This window comes from Rhinoraja longicauda, chromosome 19 (assembly GCF_053455715.1).
Source record: "Rhinoraja longicauda isolate Sanriku21f chromosome 19, sRhiLon1.1, whole genome shotgun sequence".
Classification (NCBI taxonomy): Eukaryota; Metazoa; Chordata; class Chondrichthyes; order Rajiformes; family Arhynchobatidae; genus Rhinoraja; species Rhinoraja longicauda.
Window position 1 is genome coordinate 4588389 of NC_135971.1, and position 7776 is coordinate 4596164.

Consider the following 7776-nt stretch of genomic DNA (forward strand, 5'->3'; position numbering starts at 1 on the left):
ATTTGAAGGCTCGACTAGTGAGGCTGTTTGGGTGGAACTCAGAAATGAGAAAGGCTTAGCAACACTTATTGGGGTGTATTATAGACCGCCAAATGGGGAACGAGAATTGGAAGAGCAAATATGTAAGGAGATAGCAGATATTAGTAGTAAGCACAGAGTAGTGATTGTGGGTGATTTCAATTTTCCGCACATAGATTGGGAATCACATTCTGTAAAAGGGCTGGATGGTTTGGAGTTTGTAAAATGTGTGCAGGATAGTTTTTTGCAGCAATACGTAGAGGTACCTACCAGAGAAGGGGCAATGTTGGGCCTCCTGTTGGGAAATGAGATGGGTCAGGTGACGGAGGTATGTGTTGAGGAGCACTTTGGGTCTAGTGATCACAATGCCATTAGTTTCAATATAATTATGGAGAAGGTCAAATCTGGACCAAGGGTTGAGATTTTGGATTGGAGAAAGGCTAATTTTGAGGAGATGAGAAAGGATTTAAAAGGAGTGAAATGGGACATTTTGTTTTATGAAAAGGATATAATAGAGAAATGGAGGATATTTAAAGGTGAAATTTTGAGAGTACAAAGTCTTTATGTCCCTGTTTGGTAGAAAGGAAAGAATAATAATTTGAAAGAGCCGTGGTTTTCCAGGGAAATTGGACACTTGGTTCGGAAAAAGAGGGAGATATACAATAAATATAAGCGGCAGGGAGTAAATGAGGTTCTTGAGGAATATAAAGAATGTAAAAGGAATCTTAAGAAGGAAATTAGAAAAGCAAAAAAAAGATATGAGGTAGCTTTGGCAAGTAATGTAAAAGTAAACCCCAAGGGGTTCTACAGATATGTCAATAGCAAAAGGATAGCGAGGGATAAAATTAGTCCATTAGAGAGTCAGAGTGGACAGCTATGTGCTGAGCCGGAAGAAATGGGGGAGATATTAAACAATTTCTTTTCTTCGGTATTCACCGAGGAGAAGGATATTGAATTATGTGAGGTAAGCGAAACAAGTAGAGTAGTGATGGAAATTATGAGGATCAAAGAAGAGGAGGTACGGACACTTGAAAAATATAAAAGTGGATAACTCTCCAGGTCCTGATAGGATATTCCCTAGGACATTGAGGGAAGGTAGTGCAGAAATAGCAGGGGCTATGACGGAAATATTTCAAACGTCATTAGAAACGGGGATGGTGCCGGAAGATTGGCGCATTGCGCATGTTGTGCCTTTGTTTAAAAAAGTTTCTAAAAGTAAACCTAGCAATTATAGACCTGTTAGTTTGACGTCTGTGGTGGGAAAATTAATGGAAAAGATACTTAGGGACAATATATATAATCACATGGATAAACAAGGCTTGATTAGAAATAGTCAACATGGATTTGTGCCTGGAAGGTCATGTTTGACTAATCTTCTTGAATTTTTTGAAGAGGTTACCAGGGAAATTGATAAGGGCAAGGCTGTGGATGTTGTCTATATGGACTTCAGTAAGGCATTTGACAAGGTTCCACATGGAAGGTTGATTAAGAAGGTTAAATCGTTGGGTATTAATAGTGAGGTTGCAAGATGGATTCAACAATGGCTGAATGGGAGATACCAGAGGGTAATGGTTGACAACTGTATGTCAGGTTGGAGGCCAGTGTCTAGTGGAGTACCCCAGGGATCTGTGTTGGGTCCACTGTTGTTTGTCATTTACATTAATGATCTGGATGATGGTGTGGCAAATTGGATTAGTAAATATGCAGATGATACTAAGATAGGTGGTGTAGTTAATAATGAAGTAGATTTTCAAAGTCCACAGATGGACTTGGGCCTTTTGGAAGGGTGGGCTGAAAGATGGCAGATGGAGCTTAATGCTGATAAGTGTGAGGTGCTGCATTTTGGTAGGACAAATCAAAATAGGACGTACAGGGTAAATGGTAGGGAATTGAGGAATGCAGTGGAACAGAGGGATCTGGGAATAACTGTGCATTGTTCCCTGAAGGTGGAATCTCATGTGGATAGGGTGGTGAAGAAGGCGTTTGGTATGCTTGCCTTTATAAATCAGAGCATCGAATATAGAAGTTGGGATGTAATGTTAAAATTGTACAGGGCATTGGTGAGGCCGAATCTGGAGTATGGTGTGCAGTTCTGGTCGCCAAATTATAGGAAGGATGTCGACAAAATGGAGAGGGTACAGAGGAGATTTACTAGAATGTTGCCTGGGTTTCAACACTTGGGCTACAGAGAGAGGTTGAACAGGTTGGGTCTTTATTCTTTGGAGCGTAGAAGGTTGAGGGGGGACTCGATAGAGGTTTTTAAAATTTTAAGAGGGACGGACAGAGTTGACGTGGGTAGGCTTTTCCCTTTGAGACTGGGGAAGATTCCAACAAGGGGACATAACTTCAGAATTAAGGGACAAAGGTTTTGGGGTAACATGAGGGGTAACTTCTTTACTCAGAGGGTGGTGGCTGTATGGAATGAGCTTCCGGTGGAAGTGGTGGAGGCAGGCTCGATTTTATTATTTAAGAGTAAATTGTATAGGTATATGGATGGGAGGGGATTGGAGGGTTATGGTCTGAGAGCAGGTAGATGAGACTAGGTCAGAGAAAGTGGTTGGCATGGACTGGTAGGGCCGAACGGGCCTGTTTCCGTGCTGTAATTGTTATATGGTTATATGGTTCTCGCGATAACCTCTGACACCCGCACTGACCAACAATTTATCTATCCCTGCCTTAAAAATATCCAATAGACAATAGGTGCAGGAGCAGGCCATTCGAGCCAACACTGCCATTCAATGTGATCATGGCTTATCATTCTCAATCAGTACCCCGTTCCTGCCTTCTCTCCATACCCCCTGACTCCGCTATCCTTAAGAGCTCTATCCAGCTCTCTATTGAATGCATTCAGAGAATTGGCCTCCACTGCCTTCTGAGGCAGAGAATTCCACAGATTCACAACTCTCTGACTGAAAAAGTTGTTCCTCATCTCAGTTCTAAATGGCCTACCCCTTATTCTTAAACTGTGGCCCCTTGTTCTGGACTCCCCCAACATTAGGAACATGTTTCCTGCCTCTAACCTGTCCAACCCCTTAATAATCTTATATGTTTCGATAAGATCTCCTCTCATCCTTCTAAATTCCAGTGTATACAAGCCTAGTCGCTCCAGTCTTTCAACATGTGATAGTCCCGCCATTCCGGGAATTAACCGAGTAAACCTACGCTGCATGCCCTCAATAGCAAGAATATCCTTCCTCAAATTTGGAGACCAAGTCCACTGACTTGTGGCCTCCACAGCTGTCTGTGGCAAAGAATCCTACAGATTCTTTGCATCCCACACATCAGTTATTAAAGATGTGATAGCATCACATTTGGAAAGTGGTGAAATCATCGGACAAAGTCAGTATGGATTTACAAAAAGGCAAATCATGTCTGACGAATCTTATAGAATTTTTCGAGGATGTAACTAGTAGAGTGGATAAGGGAGAACCAGTCGATGTGTTGTATCTGGACTTTCAGAAGGCCTTCGACAAGGTCCCACATAGGAGATTGGTGTACAAACTTAAAGCACACGGTATTGAGGGTTCAGTGTTGAGGTGGATAGAGAATTGGTTGGCGGACAAGAAGCAAAGAGTAGGAATAAACGGGTCCTTTTCGGAATGGCAGGCAGTGACTAGTGGGGTACCGCAAGTCTCAGTGCTGGGACCCCAGTTATTTACAGTGTATATTAATGATTTGGACGAGGGAATTGAATGCAATATCTCTAAGTTTGCGGATGACACGAAGCTGGGTGGCAGTGTTAGCTGCGAGGAGGATGCTAGGAGGCTGCAGAGTGACTTGGATAGATTAGGCAAGTGGGTAAATGCATGGCAGATGCAATATAATGTGGATAAATGTGAGGTTATCCATTTTGGCGGCAAGAACAGGAAAGCAGAGTATTACCTGAATGGTGACTGATTAGGAAAAGGGGAGATGCAACGTGACCTGGGTGTCATGGTGCACCAGTCATTGAAAGCAAGTGTGCAGGTGCAGCAGGCAGTGAAGAAAGCAAATGGTAGGTTGGCATTCATAGCAAGGGGATTTGAGTTTAGGAACAGGGAGATTCTACTGCAGTTGTACAGGGCACTGGTGAGACCGCACCTGGAGTATTGTGTGCAGTTTTGGTCTCCTAATCTGAGGAAAGACGTTCTTGCCTTAGAGGGAGTACAGAGAAGGTTCACCAGATTGATCCCTGGGATGGCGGGACTTTCATATGAAGAAAGACTGGGTAGACTAGGCTTGTACTCGCTGGAATTTAGAAGACTGAGGGGGGATCTTATAGAAACATATAAAATTCTTAAGGGGTTGGGGGAGTCCAGAACCAGGGGTCACAGCTTAAGGATAAGGGGGAAGTCTTTTAGGACCGAAATGAGAAAACATTTCTTCACACAGAGAGTGGTGAGTCTGTGGAATTCTCTGCCACAGAAGGTAGTTGAGGCTAGTTCATTGGCTATATTTAAGAGGGAGTTAGATGTGGCCCTTGTGGCTAAAGGGATCAGGGGGTATGGAGAGAAGGCAGGTACAGGTTACTGAACTGGATGATCAGCCATGATCATATTGAATGGCGGTGCAGGCTCGAAGGGCCGAATGGCCTACTCCTGCACCTATTTTCTATGTTTCTATGTTTCTATTCACCGCCCTCTGACTAAATAAATTCCGCCTCATCTCCTTCCTGACGAAACGTCCTTTAATTCTGAGGCTGTGCCCTCTGGTCCTAGACTCTCCCACTAGTGGAAACATCCTCTCCACATACACCCTATCCGGGTCTTTCAGTATTCGGTGAAGTTTCAATGAGGTCCCCCCTCATTCTTCTAAACTCCAGCGAGTGCAGCGAAAATTGCTGACAATATTCCAAATGGGGCCTGACCAGTGCCTTATAGAGCCTCAGCATAACACCCCCTGTTTTTGTACACAAGCCCTCTTGAAATAAATGCTAGCATTGAGTTTGCTTTCTTTGCTACCGACACTCTTCCCTCCAAACCTCTCAAGACCGACAGGCTTGTAGGTTAATTGGCTTCTGTAAAATTAGAGATTGTCCCTTGTGTGTGTGTAGGGCAGCGTTAGTGCGGCCTGATCGCTGGTCGCTGCGTACCCGGTGGGCCGAAGGGCCTGTTTCTGCGTCGTATCACTAAGCTAAATGACATCTTCACTGATGAATCTAGACACAAAATGCTGGGCTAACTCAGCGGGTCAGGCAGCATCTGTGGAGAGAAGGAATGGGTGACGTTTCGGGTTCTTCAGAGAAGGGTCTCGACCCGAAAAGTCACAGATGTGGCCCGACCCGCTGAGTTACCCCAATACAGTGTTTGACTGACAATTGCCCACTCCCAACTCTGGACAGCAGCTCGCATTCTCTCTCTCTCCCCCATCTCTTTCCCTCTCTCCCCTATCTCTTTCCCTCTCTCCCCCATCTCTCCCTCTCTCCCCCATCTCTCTCTCTCCCCCATCTCTCTCCCCCCCCCATGTCTCTACCTGCCAGTAGGTACAGCAGATGTCCGGCTGTGCAGAGAGAGCGCCGCATCCTGGCGGTGTCCTGGTCCCGGTCAGGTTTGGCGACCCACTCCAGGCTGTGGAGAAACTCCCTGCTGAAGCGGGATAGAGAAAAGGGAGAGAAAAGGGAAAAGGGAGAGAAATGGGAAAAGGGAGAGAAATGGGGAAAGGGAAAAGGGAAAAGGGAGAGAAATGGGGAAAGGGAGAAGGGGGAGATAATTTTATTTAACCCGCTCGCATTACCGGACCCGACACGACACCAGACCCGGTCCCGACCGCCAGCACGGCCTCAGCCTCAGGTAACGTCGCTGAAACTGAACAGGAGCGCTGTCTCTGACAATCCAGCTTGGGCACTGAGTGGGTGAGTGAGTGAGTGAGTGAGTGAGCCCTGCTGGCTGCTGGCCGGGTCCGCCCCCTGCTGCCTGGGTCGGTGGTTTGGGTAGGAAGGGGCGAGTGGACCAGGGAGTTACTGAGGGAACGGTCTCTGCGGAACGCAGAGAGGGGAGGGGATGGGAAGATATGGCCAGTGGTGGGGTCCCGTTGTAGGTGACGGAAATGTTGGCGGATGATTTGTTGGATCCGCTGGCTGGTGGGGTGGAAGGTGAGATCGAGCGTTTGGTTCTTGCTTGGTCAGACTGAGTGACTGACTGATTGAGGAAGGAGGGTCACCCATTCCTTCTTTCCCGAGATGCTGCCTGACCTGCTGAGTTACTCCAGCATTTTGTGAATAGACTGACTGAGGGACTGAGTGACTGTCAATAGAAACATAGAAAATAGGTGCAGGAGTAGGCCATTCGGCCCTTCGAGCCTGCATCGCTATTCAATATGATCATGGCTGATCATTCAACTCAGTATCCCGTACCTGCCTTCTCTCCATACCCCCTGGTCCCTTTAGCCACAAGGGCCACATCTAACTCCCTCTTAAATATAGCCAATGAACTGGCCTCAACTACCTTCTGTGACAGAGAATTCCACAGACTCACTGGCTAGTCAACTTATTTGTCACATACACATAAATGTGCAGCGAAATGAAAAATTACCCGCAGTTCAACAATATAAGACCAATAAGAATAATCAATAAAAATGCAATAACACTTACACAATCATAAACTAACACCAAACAAAAAGAAACATCCATCACAGTGAGTCTCCTCCAGTCCCTCCTCACTGTGACGGAATGTCACAGAATGTCTTTTCTCTTCCCCTGCCGTCTACTCCCGCGGTCTGGCTGTTGGAGTTTCCACGTCGGGACGGTCGGGGCTCCCGATATTGAAGCCCCCGCCGGACGGTGAAGGGTCCGCGGCGGGACGACCCAAGCCCCGCGATTCGGGGGCGGGCAAAGACGCTGCCGGAGCTCCCGATATCGGCCCAGGTGGTCCCCGCCGACTGAGTGAGTGAGTGGGCGAGCGAGGGGCCGACGTTGTTATTTATACTTTGTAATTAAAGTGTTTTCCTATAATTACCTTGTTGGAGTAAAGTGTGAAGTGAATGTTGCGTTGATGCTGTTGCTTTATATCTGTCCACCGGAACACATTCATTCAGCAGATAGGGGCGGGGGAGGTTGTGTTATAGTTGTAGTCGGTGTCGTAGTTGTTGTCGTGTGAGGCTGTGACGCTGACGGTGCTGCTGATCGTTCCTGCTGCAGTTCTCGTTCTTGACATTGATGAGGATTTATTCCACCCTTTGTCTCAAACACACACCCGCCCGCCCGCGCGTGTCCCGCAGGTGGGGGCTGCGGTGCTGCTGTAGCGCTGCTGCTATTGGTGCTGCTGTAGCGCTGCTGCTATTGGTGCTGCTGTAGCGCTGCTGCTATTGGTGCTGCTGTAGCGCTGCTGCTATTGGTGCTGCTGTAGCGCTGCTGCTATTGGTGCTGCTGTAGCGCTGCTGCTATTGGTGCTGCTGTAGCGCTGCTGCTATTGGTGCTGCTTTACTTCCCCCCCTCCTCCTCCTTCTTATTCTCCCCGGCGCGCGCACGCGCCTGCGCACTTCGCCGAGCCGCCATCACGCAGCGGTGTGATGCAATAACACTGGGCCTCTCCCCTCCCCCTCCTCCTTCTTATGCTCCCCGGCGCGCGCACGTGTGCCCTGAAGGTGGGGGCTGCGGTGCTGCTGTAGCGCTGCTGCTATTGGTGCTGCTGTAGCGCTGCTGCTATTGGTGCTGCTGTAGCGCTGCTGCTATTGGTGCTGCTGTAGCGCTGCTGCTATTGGTGCTGGTGCAGCTTTACTTCCTCCTCCCCCTCCCTCCCCCTCCTCGTTATCCTCCGCGGCGCGCGCACGCGCATGCGCAAT